The sequence below is a fragment of the Oncorhynchus tshawytscha genome, linkage group LG11 (genome assembly GCF_018296145.1).
Source record: "Oncorhynchus tshawytscha isolate Ot180627B linkage group LG11, Otsh_v2.0, whole genome shotgun sequence".
NCBI lineage: Eukaryota > Metazoa > Chordata > Actinopteri > Salmoniformes > Salmonidae > Oncorhynchus > Oncorhynchus tshawytscha.
This window is the reverse complement of record NC_056439.1, coordinates 20,306,443-20,326,912: the sequence shown is the minus strand read 5'-3', so window position 1 is coordinate 20,326,912 and position 20,470 is coordinate 20,306,443. Positions and strand designations below refer to the sequence as shown.

The 20,470-nt window shown below is 40.7% G+C and overlaps 1 protein-coding gene across 1 annotated transcript in view; it reads right to left on the bottom strand.

The window, feature by feature from the left end:
* The window catches only part of si:dkey-87k14.1 (leucine-rich repeat transmembrane protein FLRT2), a 55,115-nt gene extending 36,440 nt beyond the window's left edge, over positions 1–18,675 (bottom strand). The window contains exon 1 of the mRNA XM_024437011.2: positions 18,412–18,675. The gene's annotated coding sequence lies outside the window, so the exon portion shown is untranslated. The remainder of the gene's footprint in view (positions 1–18,411) is intronic.
* Between the last annotated feature and the right edge of the window lie 1,795 nt (positions 18,676–20,470).

Genomic DNA, 20,470 nt, shown 5'->3' with positions numbered 1-20,470 from the left:
CCCACAGGCCATACTAGAACACAACAACACTCCCTCAGTCCAATCTAACAATCTAATGCTTAATTATTTCGTCAGTTGTTGTAATGTCATTTCACCCCATGACACAAACATTAACAAGTGCTATTGTCTTTGAGAGTCGATGAACATACATTATTGTGATTGATGTTGGTTTTGTGATAATCGTGCCATGCCTTCTCAAAAGACGGTTGAGTAAACAGACAAATAGCTTCAAGCAATGGGCAGGTTTCTCCCTTTTGGCTGGTCTCTCTCTCAGCTGGGCTCTCTCTCACACTGTTGAAGACACTGGCTGCTGCCTGCTACACTCTAAAAAGTAAAGGTTCCTGGAGGATCCTTTAGGGGTTATTCAAATTGAGACTGTGGGGGAACCACTACAAGTTCTTCGAATAACCTTTTAAAAGGGTTCTTCAAAGAACCCCTTTTAATGGATCCTCAAAGAACCTTTTGAAGAACCTTTTAGGCTACGTTTGTTTAACTACCCCCTCTTCCCATGTTATTATTAATATGCATTACAATAACAACAATAACACTATTTTAGTCGTCAGTGTTTATTAGGATTTTAGTGGGAAAGCAGAATTTAAAAAATGTAAATTTGAGGTAAACTCCCAGCAGAGCCCCAAGTCCAATGGGTATATCCTCTGGCATGTTGATGTTCTCCGTATCCATACCTCTAATGATTTTGCAGTGCATGGTGATCGAACAGGTTTCCTGTTATATTCATCAGGTATAAGGAGGGTAAAGTCTGTGAATCCAAAACAGATGTTTAACAAAACATGCGCACAACAGTATTTATACCTTGGTTTTTGTGGTAAATGTTAATGAAAAAAAGCTGTTTTGATAATGGTTTTCATACACATACCTTGTCCATAATGTAGAGGCCTGTGGGATTTTCATTGAAGAGGTAAGGGAGGAGGATGGTAAATGTGATCTGCATAACATATCAATACCAATTGACATACCTGTGTATGCCTCCTCGTCTGTATACCTGCAGACACAGACACAAAAGTGAGCAGTTCATTCATCTGCACCCAATACTGCTAGCCTTCAACCAATTATTATAGCCTACATATTATTACCTCTTTGTGGATTGATATCCATTGAATTGTGTACATTTTCTGTTTTTGAATGATTTGCACAAATATGAAAATATAGATGGTATCATCATAAAACAAAATCAATGTAGATCATACAAGGGAAAAACCTTACCTTAAATTGAGGAGATCTTAACATTGTTCAGTTAAATGCCTGCCCCTGCTGTTCTTTCAAATCCAAATGTTTCAGTGGGGCAACTAAGGAGGTTCCTCGATGAACCCCAGGCCTTGGAAGAACCTTTTGTCTGCAATTTTCAGTGCCTAGGAACACTACGGTTCTTCTAAGACCTTTGAGGATCTTAGAAGAACCCTTGTTGAACCCTTAATATTTAGAGTGTACACATAGCTAGTTACACCAGAGAAAACGAGAGAGAGAGAGCGAGAGAGAGAAGCAAGAGCTGCTTCGCTTCCTGCCTGACTGCTGCAGCCCATACAGTACCTCCTCCCGGGGAGGAGAGGGGGAGAAAGGAGCAAGTTAAATATACAGGAGAAGCCAGGGTGATAAGAAAGATAAATAGGGTAGGGCTAAGAGGAGAAAAATAGGAACATTTTGAAAAGTTACAGTAGGAGAAAGCAATGGGGAAGCTAGAGAAAGTGCAAGACACTGAAGAAAGCCGAACATGCTGTCCCCCAGTGACTCTTCAAATGGATACATTGATTATTATCATTGTCAATTACCATTCCTTTCACATCATATGCATGCATCATACAGAGAGGAATTTTAGCCAAAGGAAACAGCACTCCATCACGTTCTTCCTTTCCTTTAAAAATACAGAGGAGTTGCAACAGTTGCTCACCCCATAATTACACTGTTTCAAAATGTCAGTTGGTGACTTTCGTGGATTTTGCCGATCTAAACGAAGTGCTCGTGAAGTGAAGTCACAAAATGCTCTTATCTTCTCTGGCATAATGTTCCTTTCTCTCTCCATGATCCAGTCAGATTCACACTGGTTCTTTTTCAGGCTAGATCTCAAATGGCACTCTATTCCCTATAGTGCACTACTTCTATCTGACCAGGGCCCATAAAGCGCTATATAGGTAATAGGGTGACATTTGGGATGCACCCCACCTCAGATTCTAGATTTCATTCAACTGTTACAACTCTCTCAGGTAACTTTAAATCCCAATCCCTACTTCCAAATCTATCCTCATGATAGCTCAAGATACGTGTGGTTCGTCGGAACGACGTGTCGGAAGGGACAAAAGCCGGCGGGTTTGTAAATAAGTCATTTTCTGTTCCTTGTTCCATATGGCGTCAGTGGAGCAGTACAAGCCTGCTCAGTTTGTGGGCCCCATCTGGGCAGTTGGAAGGACGGTTTGTGTTCTGACCTTACACCTTCCCACATGTTACCACCACCAGCATGAGAGAGAGAAAATGTCAATTAACAAACATGTTGCTCTCTTCTGAGGCCAACTCACGATTAATTAAATCAACGACACCCCTGTCGGTGTAGCACAGTAGATCCGTTACTCCCAGTTTTGCGTGAACATTTTGTATTTTTTACTTCTTGAAAATGCTGGATATCACAAGACCATCCAGGATCAACAGAACATAATGACAATCCAGGATGAACACAACTATGACAATGCAGGATCAACACAGCTAAATAGCGGAACATAATCAGAAACAATTTGAGCTGCTTTCCCTCAATCCTCACACAAAGACACTAGCTCTAAATGATGATCCAAAATCAAGTGTAAACACAGCTTAATGACAATCCAGGATCAATCCGGACATTCTCTGCTATGATTCGGCCTGCTGTACAGCACAGTAAACATTAATTAGGCCAGTGAGTGATGGTACTGTGAGGCATATTAATGAACAGGACAGCTTTCCTCTCCAATTATTAACCAGAGGGTGGGACCTGAGGAGATAACTCTTCTTCGGGTGGCACAGGGCCGAGCACCAGCGGCTGTCACACCGCCACCCCACACAGCAGATTAATGGAAGGATGACGCTGCAAATGAATCACATATGGCTCATATCCTTCTTATCCATGAAAATACATAAGTATCAAGGATGTTTTTCTTTGTCAATTCCAAAGTGTGATTCAAAGTGGAGCCCAGTACTCGGTTCTTCTAAGAAAAGGGAGATAAAAGAGAAATGTAAATCAAGGAGACCAAAGTCACCTATCTGTGAGTGTGTGAATGTGTGTGTGCTTGCACATGTGTCCACGTGTGTGCGCACCCACGTGCCTTCGTGCGCATCCAGGGTGGGAGATCATTACCATTGAGATTTTCCATTGTATAATTCATGTGTTCTGGTCTGTTCTGGGCTCCACCTGGGCTTTAGGTTCATCACATGACACATGAGATTAATTACAGTGGTGTTAGGAAGCTGAGGAGCCAGCACCTGTCCCGTCAGAACCATACATCAGCATTAAGAAATCAGCCCTCTGCGAACCCTATTTATCAGACCCATTAAATGCCCGTAAGGGCCCAAAGTGCTGCAGGAGCTGTGGAGAGAGAATACCATTTGAATGTGTGTTTAAAGGTCTGGCCCCAAGCCCACCTGAAATCGCAAGAGAAAAAAAAGGGCTTCTGTTAAGTTTCTGTAATTATTTACAGATAAGGTAGATTAGCTCGAGAGCAATATTGCAACGACTGCAAAATGTTATTTAAAAATGGTGTATCAACTAAAAAACAAAATGGCTTCTTTGTAACTATAATGATGTTCATGGTGATAAATTTGGTGGTGAGGATTGACGCTGGAACAGTGTTGTCAGAACAGTGTAAGCTGCTGTATGTGTTCATACGAAGTTGATATTTGAAACATGGACAGTCCAAGGCCAACAGAGTGCCATACATTATCACAATCCAGGCTTTTCATATTAGTCCAGCCAACAGAGATATTGAGTCACACATCGAGATGTACAGTATAACACTGCATGTGGAATACTCCATTTCAAAGTAGTGGGGAGGGCAGCGAGTTTCAGACCTGCATTAACCATGTTCAGGAAGGAATACCACATTCCCAGTCATGGCACATTCCTGGGACAGGCAAAAAAAAATCCCCTGGGGGACAGGGATTGGCTTGTGTCCAGTCCAACTGATAGCTAGACCTCATAACAAGAAGGACTTGTTTTTAATGAATGGCCTCTTTGCATGCACAGCGGGAACATGAAGCTTGGGCTTTCTGACAGTAGACCTCGCAGGCAGGCTCAGACCTGGAGCCCTAGCACTCCTGTCTTCTGTAGTCTCTCTCCACATCACCACTGGGCTCTGGGCTTAGCTGTATTGTTATTATTATTCCACACTCGGCTGGAGTCTGTGTGCCTCAAACAAGCGCAGGTATTGTGTTTTGTGTTCCACACAGAGGGAAAGAAAGAGGGAGGGAGGGAGGGAGGGAAGGGGGGTACCAGTCACATTTCCCACCAGGGTCCGTCTTGGCAGCGGAGGGAAGGAATACCCCAGTCATCTTTCAACAGTATCCACTAATGAACCGTTTTTATATGACAGCATGTAATTACAAACACGGCCAGCCATGTCATGAAACCTTTTTCCTACCTCTCTCTCTCTCTCTCTCTCTCTCTCCATCTGATGTTGAAATCATTCTCTGTGCCAGTTTGTACATCTACATTTGGAATCCAATTCACACCCCTGACAGTGTGGATGTTGTCAGACTCCCCGTACTAATATTTTGACATAACTGTACAGAGCAGCCTGTGCATGGCACTACCTTCCTCCTACCTTATGGAAGTATTCAGATACAGACTCGCAGTGGAAACACTGTCATTTGTATCATGATTAGCTGTAAATTGTTACACAGTTTTTAAAACTGTGGTTGAAACTGTAAAATTGGTTAGTTCATATGCAAGAAAGTCCGTGTGTAGTTTATCAAGTGTATTTTTCTACATAAAACATTAAAGAATTGAATTGAATTTATGTAAATTAAAGGCGGAAAGAGCATTCCAGCATCAGATATGGTAACTTATTGTGAAATTATTTTATGACAAGAAAGTTTCCCTAAGCGGAGAAAGATGGAGAGAAATATCCACATGCCAGAGATCTTATTTTCTAGTCTCAGTACTGTCCCTGCTGCCCTTGAAATTCTCAAAATGGCAAACTAATTTGTCAGCTTTTAGCTTGGTTTTCTACCACTTCTGACCTTACACTACCCTACCCTACCAAACCAATCAATATGCGAAAACACACACACACACACACACACACACACACACACACACACACACACACACACACACACACACACACACACACACACACACACACACACACACACACACACACACCTAACACTTTTTGGGTATCCTTTTCCCTCCTCCCCACCACAGTCTTGGTTGAGGATAGGTTATCATGCTGCTTACAGTCATGCAGGCGAACAGGTATATTCCTAACGATTTCCACTCTCTATCTACTCTGTGAGACTTCCAGGCAGTTCAAGTCCCATGGCCAAGGCCTCAGTCTCTCTCATCAGTATGCTGCACAGTAGAGCAGACAAATGCTTTCATCACAATGCAGAGGGTGAGCTAGGAGATGATACTTTGAGATGAAAACAGACAAATCATCTGTTTTCCAGAACGAGGGTGAGATTGGGATCTCCCCTTGATGGAGAGAGAATGGCTCTCTCTTTTTCTCTCTACTACTGCCTCTCTCTGTCTCTTTCTCTCTGTCTGTCTGTCTCTGTCTCTCTCTCTTTCTCTCTATCTGTGTCTCTCTGTGTCTCTCTCAGTCTTGTATAACTAACCTTGTTGGGACACACAATTCCGTCCCATTCAAAATCCTATTTTCCCTGACCCCGTACCCTAACCTCACCCTCTCCATATGATGGAGAATATAGAAACAGGGCAGAAAGTTGCAATACGCACGTGCAACCCATGGTTTGATACCAGCATAAACCACAAAACCTAACCTTAACTTTAACCCTAAAACTAACCCCAGCTCCTAACCCTAATGCTAAATCTAATTCTAAGCCTAACAAATTCTACATTAACTCTAAACCTTTTAGAAATAGCGTTTGACCTTGTGGGGACTAACAAAATGTCCCTTGTTGGTCTGTTATTTGTTTGTTTACTATTTTGTGGGGACTTCTGCTCCAAGAACAAGGATAATATCCTACCACTGCAGATAACTTAATCATACTGTGTTGTCTGCCAAGATGCATATTCATGTGTCTTATCTACAATATGTCACAGTAAAGCTATTTCCAGGACATGGACTAAATTCTGTTGGGTTAGCTTCTAATAAAATATTCTACAATGTGTTGTACATGTGAAACGGTTTACTTATTTAAATAGTGGCTTGCCATAGTTTGTTTCCATGTCCTGTAACACATATGAATTGGCTTGAGAACACAGGCAACAGCTCTCCTCTTCTCAATCTGTGTCTACTGAGAACTTGTACTTTGTTGTACAAAGTGGACAGTTACTTTGATATGCATTCTTGCGTTTCTTTGTTTCCCAAATCCTTTTACTCCTCAAAATGTGGACTTCTCTTCCCACGTTTTTATGGTTATATTTTTATAGCCCTCTATGGGACAATGGGAATGCGTAGACAGCAAACACAGAGAGCTGGCCTGTGTTTAGCTAGCTAGCTCATTTGTGTGAGTGTACATTACCTATACATAAAATGCCTTGCATTGACCCTGTGTCCTAATTTACGACACAGTCAGAAAAGCCTTGCTAATGGGCACACTCCTCCTAAAATAGCCTGCCTCACAGAGGCCACCATACATCATGTAACTGTGCCTGGGGTTGCATCCTAAATGGTACCCTATTTACTATAGAGCACACTACTTTTGATAGGACTCTGGTGTCCACTCATTTCATTCCATCAGGAGGAAAGGAAAGGGAAGACCCCCGGCGAAAAAAACAAATGGCGTTAACAGGAGCACTTTCCTCCGGGCGATAAAGAGGGAGGGCACGTTCCTCCCTCTCGGTCTCTGCTAGCTGCACTCCACCATGTCATTCCAGGGGTATTTCATAGACCAAGTTGTGATGGACAGCAGTTTGTAACTGGAGATTTGTACCTTCCTGGGCCACGTCTTTATGCCTGCAGCCAAGACTCAATCAGCAGAATTATGTTGAAATGTCGACATCACCGGCATGTCAGGTGCTGAATTAAAGGTAAGAAGATGTCTTTCCAGACGTTGAAAATACATCTTATTTGGATATTGAAATGATGTCTTATACAGACGTCAAAAATACGTATTTTCCGGATGTTGAAAATATTTTTTCAGAATACTGTACATCTTTTCTTGATGTTGAAATCAGGTGTATGTTACGTACTGAATGAAAGGTTAAAATATGTATTTTCCAGACGTTGATTTACATTTACAGACATTGAAAATCATTTTTTTACGGTCATTGATTCTATGGCCAAATTTCAACATTATATCACAATAATTATTTTCAAAACCAATTAATAGGAAAGAGGAGCCAACTGGAGTTTGCAACAAAACATGTATTATTGCTCCCATCTATTTTTCTATTGCTCCCATCTTTTTCAAAAGCTTTAAAGCTGGAAGTGAGGATGTTCGAAGTAGTCCAATATACAAAATAAGATCACTTCAATTACAACTGATTTTTTTCCCCTTGCAATGACTGTAATATGTTGTTTTTCTACCTTAGTTGAATGCGATGAGTGTAAGTCACTCTGGATAAGAACGTCTACTGAATGACCAAAATATAAATGCAAAACAAACACTTGCAAAGCATGCTGGGCATTATTTTAATTCGCCCCCAAACAAGTACACATGTGGTCGGTGCAGACCAGATCCAAACCCGAACAAATCATAGATGCCTAGGCTATGTTTCACAGGTATGAACATCACAGTACAGTATAGCACAGTTTAGTACAGTGGAGCATAGTAGAAGATTGAAGAGTACAGTACAATATGGTACGGTACAGGACAGTAGAATTTTATTCAGTAGAATACAGTACAGTACTTACAGTACAATAGAGTTTAATTGCATTAGACTAGAGTACAGTAGAGTACAATACAGTAGAGAATACTACAGTAAACTATAGTTTAATTCAGTGGAGTAGAGTACCGCACAATACAGTACAGTTGAATAGTTTTTCTTGGTGAGAGCAGATGCACCCAGGGACGGGGCTAGTGTACTACGGCTGTTCAAGATCAAAAACGTGTCTAGTCAGAAGAAAATAAATACAACAAATCTGGATAAACAAAGCTAAAAACAAATGTTTTACCAGCGAGTGGTTCTAAATCGGTCCAGGAGTTGTGCCTAGGACCATTTTTCTTTTGTTGCTGATGTTGCATGGTCATGGAAAAACTTGACCCACATACTGTATGACCACTACTGGAAGCACATTTGTTTTCTGTTAGGTTCATTTGTATTTATTTTGTTTTTCATCATCATAAGCCCTATGCCAGGAAAGGGCAGAACAGCGTCCTTGCCATGGAGGAAGGCTGTGCCGAGATGTACTCAATATAATCAGAAAACTCCAGCCAGTTTTAGGAACATTTCTGTGATAACCTGTGTTTGCAGTGAGGTCAAATTACTGTACCGTGGCCTACATCTCACCAACAAGAGCTACAATCCTCTGCTTTGATCTCTGCCAGCCCAGCCATCACTCAGGCTAGGGCCTGGGAGAATTCACTGGAGGTCCGACCGGACAGCCCCAGGTTCCAGGGCCCAGAGCCAAAACCCTGAAGTATTGCAGAAATCTCAATTAATGAATATTGTTTTAGTGGTGGTATCATTTCACGGCTGATACAGTGTGTACCATGAAAATAGCAAGCAGCGGGGGCAGCCTGTAACCAATCTGGGCGGTTGCCTTGCCAACAAAAACTGACTCACTTCTTGGAATCTTTGAATTTGCAACAATAAATCAGGACAGGGAGTAGCGGCCAGTCAATCTACCCAGGGTCTGAAACTCAAGCCGTCACATTGTGTGTGTGGCTGGTGTGTGTGTGTTTGTGTGTGTGTGTGTGTGTGTGTGTGTGTGTGCTGCATGTACATGTGTGGGTACAGTGTGTGTGTGTGTGTGTGTGTGTGTGTGCGCGTTTGCGCGTGTGTGTACATGTGTGTTGGGTCTAGGGGCTCAAATTGAGGCGTCTCTCTGGATCATATCTGTGCCACTTAATCATGTCTCTCAGCAGCTGAACAAATGGAGATTGACGTTGTTCCCACTTCTGCTCTTATCCCTGTGAGTAGCTTACACACGGGCATGACTGATCCCAGCACATGCATGTCACAAGATATACGAGCGGCTGCACATATGAACTACTTCACAAAACGTGTTGAAGAATAGAGTGGAAGTGTGCACTACGTCAAACAGAGGATGAGCTAGGAATAGGACAGTTTGGGTCTCCACGTACGTGAGGTTTTTGTGACTTATGTTCTGACAAGCCCTCCCCGGCTAGCACAAACTACTTGGCTAACAAGCAATGCAGTCCAAAAGGGAGTACAAACTAACTCAGAGCAGACTTTCACAATTTCACTGGTCCAGGTAGTTTTAAACTTGCTTTTGGCTATAGTCTGGCTTGTATTATACCATATTGAAGTCATTACATTATAATATAGTTTGACTTGATATTGACACTGGGATATGGACTTTTAATGATTTGATACTTAACGTGACTGAATAGTCATGAGAACATAACCAAAAAAAGAGATGTAAGCCAAGTGTGATCGCTCCATAGACTTTGGCAAGTCAACTCGGGAACACTTATCTCATCCTGGTCTTATGAGGTAAAACAGACTTTCAAAAAAGCTTTTAGAAAGTTAACTTTTCTAATGGGACAAATGGTATCTTGAAATATTCACATGTAACTTAGACCTTCGCTTGAATCTTTGATGTCAATTGGAGAATTCAGAGTCTGAGTTATGCTTCCAAATATCAAATTCGGATTTGGCACCAATGTGCATATAATCAAAACAACCCAAAGTCTGAAAATGTGCTTTACATGTGTTGTGGCTTTTATTCTTTATTTTCTTACGATTCCATAACTCCTCCCTATATTCACAAGGGTCTAACAGTGGGTGTGGAGAAGATTTAAATGTGCCGCAATAACAGCGATATTCTTTGTGCACTACTCACAGTTCTCACTTTGTCACAGTTTCAAACTATTTCAAACTTCTCATTTCTGTCCAGACAACAGTATTTACAAGCATAGACAAACAACGCTTTCCCCCAAAAACCTTCTCTGTGGTATGTCATTTTACAGTACATGCAGTTGTGTCTGTGTACTGTGTATGTGTGTGTGCGCGCGTGTGTGCATGTGTGTTCGTGTGTGCATTCTTGCTTGCTTTCTTGTGTGTACAGTATAAATAAATAAAACCCACCAAACAGTGCCATTGAGCCAACATCCACGCACATATATTACATCTGGTTTCTCAGATGGGGCTATAGATGTTCTCTATCAACATAATCATCTCCACATGCCCTGTGGAGTGTGCAATGTTATGTACACATTGCTCCCTAACCACCGCCTTCAACTACAAATCACAATCAAAATGATTACCTCTCGGAGATTAATGTAGCCTACTACATGACCTGTTACAATAATGCTTTTGGGTTGCGTGATTGAATGGTTGTAGTAATTTTGAAGACAGCGAATAATAGGCTACACAGGTTATTTTGTTCAAACTGGGATTGAAAATGTACCAAAACTTATAGTGCAGCTAAGAGTATAATAATGTTTCTTAAGGTAAGTTTTGGTAATGGTGTAGACAGAGCCAGTGGGTGACAATCAGTGGTTTAAGAGAGTTACAGTGCAGCTAAGAGTATAATAATGCTTATTTTAGGAAGCTCTCTTAAACCACTGATTGTCACCCACTGGCTCTGTCTACACCATTGCATCATACCTAGGGCTAATCCATTTGTGTGCCCTACTCACAACTGACAGTTAGCTCTCATTGGCTATTCTGAAAAAATATGAAAAATTCTGATGACAGAAGAAAAGGAGAGCGGAGTGAGACAACCCTTCAGAGATTGTGTGTGTTTGTTTCTTTATTTATATTTAATTGTATCATTTTCTTACCTTTTCTCCCCAATTTCATGGTAACCAACAGTCTTGTCCAATTGCTGCAACTCCCATACGGACTCGGGAGAGGCAAAAGCCGAGAGCCGGTTGTACTCCGAAACACAACCCAGCCAAGCCACACTGCTTCTTGACACAATACCCGCTTAACCCGGAAGCCAGCCGCACCAATGTGTCAGAGGAAACACCTAGCAATTGTGTCAGCATGCATTGCACCCGGCTCACCGCAGGAGTCGCTAGAACACGATGGGACAAGAACATCCCTGCTGACCAAACACTCCCTCTAACCAAACGACGCTGCACCAATTGTGCGCCGCCCCATGGGTCTCCCGGTCATGGCCGGCTGCGACAAAGCCTGGACTCAAACCAGGATCTCTAGTGTCACAGTGCCTTAGACCTCTAGTGCCTTAGACCACTGCACCACTGTCTGTTTCTGTGTGCTTGCGAGAGAGCTTTAGCAATTTTTTTTTCTTCTCTATTTTCCCCCCCAAGCTTAGCTGAGGTCGATGCTTTGTCTTCCATCTGGTCTGCCACCAGCGCTAGGCCCCTTTAATGTGAAAGACACAAGGTTAGGGGATCCACTTACTAAACAGCAGCAGCCTCCGCCAGGTAATCAACTAAGCATGGCATTGCAATTTGACCCGGGTCAACCAGGCTCATACCTCCACTTTAAGACAGGAGGAGAAAGCCCTGTGAATGTTCCAAATGGTACCCTATTTAGTGCATTACTTTTGACCAGATCCCTAGATCCTCAGACACTCAGTCAATGGGAATTTGCATAAAATGCTTTCTATTTAGTGTGGCCTCCACTGTTCTAATCTTGGTTATCTCTATATCCCTTTGTCTCAGTGTTTTCATGTGTTTTTTTTTCTTGCCTGGAAACAAAAATGGAAATGTTGTTTATAGACCATTGCATCATTTTGTTTGTTCCATAAATATTTTTAAATGTATGGTTTTGAATCTGTTTCCAAGGATGCCAACAGGCTGAACGTACGTAGGAGTTAGGATTAACCACTAATGGGGGTTAAAAAATGTGGCCTGCAGGAATGAGGTCTAATCCAAATGGAGCTGATTTGGATTTAAGCTTTTAATAAAGATGCAGAGCATCACACCCACTTGGCAGACCTAAACTTTTCCACTTCTCTTTGTGTCTTGGCAGCATCATGTAAAACAAAAGTAGAATACAACCCACCGGTTGCCAACCCCTACTCTCCCAGACCTCTTTGAAATGCCCAATAAAGTCAATATAGTCATTTTCTCCTGTTTTCATTTCCCTCCTCCTCTGCCTCTGGAATGATGCTAATATGTTTTTCTAGCCAAGTGCCCCGACACCACAACAAATTCTTTAGGAGCGAAGCAAGAGTCTAATGTTTACCACCTTGGAACAGGTTTTGAGTCCATGCTTTTGGAAAATCTGCAATACACCAGCGGATCGTTAAGAACCTTTTTTAACATAGCCCAGTTATTACAGAGCTAATGCTGCACTGGATGGGTTGATCTTCAGTTTCGGCTAAGTTTACAAAATTTCTGTAACGTTCCTCAAATTCACAGGTTTTCCAGAAATCCCAGTTAGAATATTCCCAGAATCAGGAAGGAAAAAGCAGAAAATCCAGAATCAGCCAACCAGTATTTTTGTAAAACCTGGTGATTTGGGGAAAGTTAGAGTATTTTTTCAAACCTTGAGGAGAGTAGAGGATTCAAGGCTAATGGTTGCTCAGTGGCTAGGTCTCAATGGGAGGTGCTAATAGTATAAATGCATAAATAAATCATTTGGTAATTTGAATAACCGAAGAAAGAAGCTGGAGCCCCCTGCTAAGAAATGTATTATCTGGTCCATTGAGCTAGATTTCTCCTCAAAGGAATACAGTTCAGCCGATTCAATTCAATTCAACAGTAATCTTGTATTTTACAGTTGATATGCTCTATCTAGCCTGATCATAAGATGTAAATACCTAAATATGAGACTGTTTTTTTTGCTTCATTTGATAATATCTACTCACTATATGCTTCATAGAAAACCCCAGACAACTCTAAAATTAGGTGTGAAATTATTCTGTCTCGTACTGAAAAACTTCTACAGTTTGCTATAGAATACTACAGTACTTACTATAAAAGTCTATAGTAAACTGTAGTATACTGTAGAATACTATACTACACACTGTAGTATCCCTCAATCATGTGTACACAGCAAATTATCCAGTGTTAAATCAACACGGACAGTATTAAATTTAACACTGGTCCAGTGTCTACGGGTCCACACTTTTCTGTGTTAAATTAACGGACTGCTTAGTGTAAAGGCTTATTTGCGTATTTTCCAGAGTGCCTTGCCTTTCAAGTAAATTGTATAGTTGCCACCAATGACTGTATTTGTTAGTGACAGACATGACTGTTGAATTCATCAAGCAAGTTTATAATCTGGTATGTTATAATTAAAATACAATTACTTAACACAATACAACAAGTATTTCAGAAAGTCACATTATGATGGATTACAAAGTGATGTGTAAATCATATTGCAATCAAGGCAGAGTGGGGATATCTAGCATTTGGAATTTTTATTCAACCACAACCTGATTTTAGATTGACTGCCGGGTTGGGATGTATAAGATGTGAAACTACCTAAAGCATCTAAACTGGAGTTTGGACAAATGTATGTTAATTATATTTGATTAACATTTGATTAATTATGCTACTTTGTTTCAAAAACATGTATAGAAACAAACCATTTCAAAAAATCCTTCCAGGTTATAGAAAGATCACACACACACACATACACACACACACACACACACACACACACACACACACACACACACACACACACACACTCCACTTCTATGTCAAAGATAATAAAACAAAACACTATAGTAAATACTACAGTATAGTACGATCCTCAAGAACAATACATTAATTACAATAGTATTTATACTATATGTAACTGGAAATACTACATTATACTACAATATACAACAGCAAATACTGCAGTAAAGTCTACAAAAAAACTACAGTGAATGCTGCAGTAAAGTCTGCAAAAATACAACAGGGAATACTGTATTTTTTCATGTGGGTCATCTGTATGTTTTAGAGATCTGCCCCGAGGGGGAGTAAGATTTGACAAACTAAAAAACAAAACGATAAGCATAACATGAGGACAAGGTACTTTGTGACCAGCAAACAAGAGACCCCGAAAAATGTATGCCTTGACATTGTTCACAGTTTGGAGTTAAGAGCCCAAGTCCTTGCTTAGCCTCAATATGTCTCCCGTCATTTGTGAAAGAGAATACCCCTGGAACCATCCATTTACTACAGAGTATTGCTACTACCTAATTCAGCTCTGTCCTGCTTCTGGAAGCCCCTTTAACCTGTCTACAAAGCCATGGGAACCAGCTTCAAACCAGCCCTGCCCAGGGAGAGGAGATCTAAAGATATACTGTTCTATAGTCATTAAGTCTTGTCGTCATTAGGTACCCAATAACTGTACTGTCAATGGGCAAGTTCAGTAAGTGTTCACTGTTTTGTGTGTGTGCACGTGGGCATGCACGTGTACGGTGTTTCTGTATGTGAACGTTTGTGTGTGTGCACGTGGGCATGCACGTGTACGGTGTTTCTGTATGTGAACGTTTGTGTGTGTGCACGTGGGCATGCACGTGTACGGTGTTTCTGTATGTGAACGTTTGTGTGTGTGCACGTGGGCATGCACGTGTACGGTGTTTCTGTATGTGAACGTTTGTGTGTGTTTTTTTTGTGTGTGTTTTTATCTTTCTACAACTAGTGGCGTACAGTAGGTGACCTGTCCACAGCGACCCGACCAGAGATGAAACTGTTATGTCAGCACTTTGTCACTGTCACATGTCTCACAACACGTAAATCCACTGTGACTTCTGTGGCATAAGCAAAGGGAAAGCCCCAGAAGGGGTTGTTGCTTTTGTCAACATACAGAGTAGTAGCCAACATAAATGCATTTTCATCACAATATAAATGGCTGGGAGCCATAGGATTCATTTTAAACTGTTGCTTTTTCTAGTAAATACATTTTCAAAAACTTCTTCAGGCACTAGATATAACAACCCTAAAACTACAAAACAAAAACTGCTGGTAAAAGTTTGTATTCTATTCTATCTCATATTTTTGTAGAACAGTACAAAAGCTCTTTCTGGTCTGTCTGAATTGTACTATTTCTCTGAACAGCTCTGTCCAGGATTTAATGATTGAGGTAGTATTTGAATGAATTAATGTCAGCAAATAGAACTGCAGGGCAAACAGCTAAACAGAGGCACTGAGGGGATAGCAACCATAACTGTGGTTTCACCTTTGATCAAAACACTGTAAAAGACAAGTGGATGGACTGCACACACACTAGGAAAGCAGAGACATGAAATATGCACACACACAAACACAACCCCCCCCACACACACACACACACACACACACACACAGTATGTCCTTGCAAACACATACAGTAGATATACACACCAAACTCTTCTAAGAGCCTATCCGTACAATGCTCAAGAGGCCTAGTAGTGACGACCACCATTGAGACTTTCATTTTATTCCCGTTTTGACGACTGATGTAAGATTTTGATCTGGTTCTGTCTGTTGTTTTAAATCTACTCTTCCAAGCTACACTATGTCATGTCACATATACTCCCGCTCCCCCTCGGTCAACGTTGCCAGTTTATTCATTATTACACACACCTGCCACCATCGGTGCGCGCACCTGCGCTTCATGAGTCACCTGGACTCCATCACCTTCCTGATTACCTCCCCAATATTTGCCATTCCCTTTGGTTCTTTACCCAGGCGTTATTGACTCTGTTTCTGTGTTTCATGTCTGTACGCTACTCGTGTTTCTTGTTTTGTTCCATGTTTCATTTCTTTATTAAATTCACTCCCTGTACTTGCTTCCCGATTCTTAGCGTACACGTTACACACTGTAACGGAAAACTGTAAATTATACGGTCATTTTGTCTATTATCAACAGTAAAATACTCTGAAATGTTTTAATGCAGCATACTTAACATTAGGATGCATTGTGGGGAAATGTTGTGGGCGGGGAAAGAAATGCTGCATTTCAAATGGTACTGTAATTCCACCCCACAGAATACAGTACATTACTGTATTTTTGGAGCAACAAAAACCTTTTGACCACTTGTGAGTGCATGGTATTGTTGTTTCCAGGTAATTAATATATTTTGAGGCATGCCTTGTAAGAAGCTATCTTTGATGCAACAGTGAATTTAACTCCTATGTGGATATAGTGCCCCATCATTTAAAAATGTATAGGGTACAGATTGGAGTGGCAGCAAGTCTTAAATCTTAAAGCTGCAATGTGTAACTTTTTGGGTGACCTCACCAAATTGACATAGAAATTTGTGTTATATATCTGTCATTCTCATTGAAAGCAATTAAGAAGCAGTAGATCTGCTCTGTGTGCTTTTTTTTATGCTTCCCGTTGTAAAGTTAATTTTTTTCTGACATTTTTTCCCTTTTTTTAAATACCTTTTTTAAAGCCCTATTTAGTTATTCAAGTTTAGTTTTTGTGTCTTTTACTTTCTGTTTTGTACACCAGCTTCAAACTGCTGACAATTAATTGTTTTTATGATTTAGATGGTACAATGATTCTCTACACTATACTTGCTTGTTTTGTCACATAACCTAAAACTAGCCAAATTATTAGACACTTTGTAAGCAGGAAATGGTGGTGCGATTTCTGCATAGTGCATCTTTAAATGGTTGAGCATTTTGCCATGTCCTTTTAGTCTGTTTTGCTCTGTAGTTGCTGTCAGTTTAGAAGCCTTTATTAAACCCGCTAGAAGTGCAAGTAATATACTGTAAAACACCTAATATTCATTCAAATCTTTAAGTGTCTATTGACGCATGGGCGGCGTCTCAATCCACTACATCCGCCTATGTCGGCCTTCCACATCTGGCGGTGGAAGGTGGCTGAGCTACAGTGGTGTTTGTCAGACCATGAGATATCCCAAAAATTGGTCTTCTCATGGAAACGTTTGGGCTACAAACTAATATGTAGCGTCCGAAACATTTGGGCATCAAACTAATATGGAAAGATGAGATTCTCACAAACACGATGGTTTTCTCCATTTTGCTCTCCGACCCCCACAAGTGCCATGGGACTCGTCAGAATGTAAGTTGAGGAGAGATACTGTATTTATTTATATTACAGTAGATGTACTGTAAAATGAAATACAGCATTTCACTTGCCACTGAGCCTGTAAGCTACTGTCAAAATCAAGGTAACCCCTTTCCAGTGAGCAAAATTCCCAGAAGTGGGGAAACGGTGAACAGTTATACGGATTTCATGGACTGCGGCCCGTCTGTAGTTATTCTAAATTCATGTTCAGATTTAAAGAACTTACAACAATACATCAGACTAGATGACATCTGTGTATTTTCAATTAATTGCATTTTGTGGTATCGCTGTATTTTACAGTACTGTTTCCAATAGGAGATTGTATGATAGTAATGGTACTTAGGTCAAAAAAAAATTGAATTTGTAAGTACATGTTAAAGCTGGTTTCAAATGGTATGGTAGTGAAGCAGTGCTTGATTAAACAAACTAGTAATTCGTATGTTGTTATTGTGTAATTACAATGTACCAAGTATTTTATTTGTAAATACCTAGAAAATACTGTACTGTAAAAGAAAGTTTAAAAAAATATATAATACCACCATATAGGCTTTACATATTAAGACAAGTCATTAAAAATATATATTTATATATATTCTGTAGTCTTATCCTCCAAACACTAGCACGGAATTGAGGAGGAAATTCACTCAACAAAATAAATTAGGATAATGCCGTATTTCCATCTACATGGCAAATCTGTGTGCCTTACAATATATCAAAGACATATTTGAAAAGTACAGTACGTGTTTCACGCTGTGTCTTTGGACAAAATACTTGAAAGGCCGGCAAGAATTCAAACCGTCTTTGAAACTACCCTTGCTTGTGCGTTGCATTATAAATGAACACTTTCAGCTTGAGTTACTCCTTGTAATACATGCTGTGTTACATGTGATCTTCATATAACTTTGAATATGACTTTGAATATGGTTTCTTGTTTCACATTTGATCTCAATGTACTGTAACATTGAATATAACTCTGTAGTTTTGTCGTTCATTATGTTTTCACCATACATACTTTTATAAGGTTTATCTAACCTCTACCAAACATGTCTTAGTAAACATTGAAATAATGATCATAAAGATTTTAGTTAATTGTCCAGCCGTTAAGCGCATGCAGCAACAATTTAACGGTTCCCCATATAGATTCTCATTATATCAGGTAATTAGGTAGGCTGGCTCTTTACCTTCTCTAGGGCTGCTGTCAGGGACTCTAAATGCATGCAGTCTCGCAGTCCTCTGTGGCGCTCCCCCTTCCTCGTACTGCACGGTTGACTTGTAAACTTTCAGAGAGCGAGCAGGAGACTGGGGCCACTGCTCAGCGGCTCAAGCAACTTTTCAGTGAGATCAACACCTCAGCATTTCCTTTTCTTCATACTGTGTAACTTAACCCTCTCACTCCCTCTGTCCCTCTTCCTCAACTCCCCCTCAGCCCTGGACTAGCCCTCCACAGGCAGGCATCACACCTCCAGTTGGGATTTCGACTTCCTCTCCTTTTTATTTAACCCCTAAGCCCAGCTAGCGATGAGCTCACAGGTACAGTAGGGTCGGGTTTCCAGGCCTCGTGAAGGAAGGAGAGCCTGGGGAAGACCAGAGAACACAGGGGAGAAGGAAAATGTGAGAGTGGCCAGGCTGGTTGAGGAGTCTCTGCATCTCACAGATGAAGACCATGTGATGATCCGTCCAGCAGGCTAAAACTCCCCATGCTTTAGAACAGAATCGCAACTTCAACAAAGCTTAAGGTAGTGGAAATGGCACTCTTGTGAACAATGAGTGGTTCCCCAAAAAATAGGTACAGAAACTTTTCAAGCTAAGTGGTAGTTTTTATGAGGTCAAAGTGAACAGTCTATTAGCGCTGTTATTTAGAAAGGGATTTCTACGGGTTCATTACAGTGTGATGTGCTTTTAAGTTATCTCAGGTTACTTACCTGTGACCTATTTTTACATGATGTGTCTCATCTGAATGCTGCAGAACACATGTGCATTGCATTATTAAAGGTAATGACATCATGTCATAACCCCTCCTAGTATTGACAGTAATGGAACCGTGTAGTAGTTCATTGGAGAACACCCCATTCCATCTGAATGCTGCAGAACACATGTGCATTGCATCATTAAAGGTAATGACATCATGTCATAACCCCTCCTAGTATTGACAGTAATGGAACCGTGTAGTAGTTCATTGGAGAACACCCCATTGGACAACACCCCATTCCATCTGAATGCTGCAGAACCCATGTGCATTGCATCATTAAAGGTAATGACCTCATGTCATAACCCCTCCTAGTATTGACAGTAATGGAACCGTGTAGTAGTTCATTGGAGAACACCCCATTGGAGAACACCCCATTCCATATGGAGTGCACTACTTTGGACTAAAACCAGTGCATAATAGGGAATAGGGTGCAATTTGGGACGCAGTCAGAACATATATAAAACTCACTATTGACTTGTTAGTAGTTGTGGGACAAAGAAAATGTGTTTTCTTCAATCTCTTGTCAACAGGGATACTGTAATTCAAATCAACAGGACTGGATGGCAGTATGCCTAGAAACTTCTGTGTTTGTGCATGTGAATAATGGAGCTGTGTGGATCCACAGATGAGGGATTAGCCCATATTTATTATTTATCTGGGTGAGAGAAAGTGCTTTGACAAGGTCTAGCTAGCACAGGCTCCCACTGGTCTATGGCTGTCTCAAATTAAACCCTATTTTTTATATAGTGCACTACTTTTGACCCATAGGGCTCTGGTCAAAGTAGTGCACTACATAGGGAATAGGGTGCCTATGTGTATTCTCCAGAGGAGGCTGGTGGGGGAGCTATAGGAGGACAGGGTCATTGTTACGGCTGGAATGGAATAAATGGAACCTTATCAAACACATCAAACATATGGAAAGCACAGGTTTGACATTGTCCATTAATTCCATTCCAGCTATTACAGTGAGAGTTTATCTTCCTATAGCTCCTCCCACCATAATTTTTTGGTCCTCTCACTTAAAATCTTTAGGGAGTTTTAACCCATATATATTTCTATCTCAGTTCTCTATCTTTATGCTTTTTGTTGTCACCCAGAAGGAACTTACAAACTACTTACAATATTTTTTAAATATTTTTTTTATCTCAGACATGGACAAGGACTAAAATGAACAGAATGCAATGTCAACTAAACAAAACTCCAAAACCAATTAACCAACCCGTCATAAACCCCTTACAGTAAAGAATTGGAATACATGACACAGTTTTCAA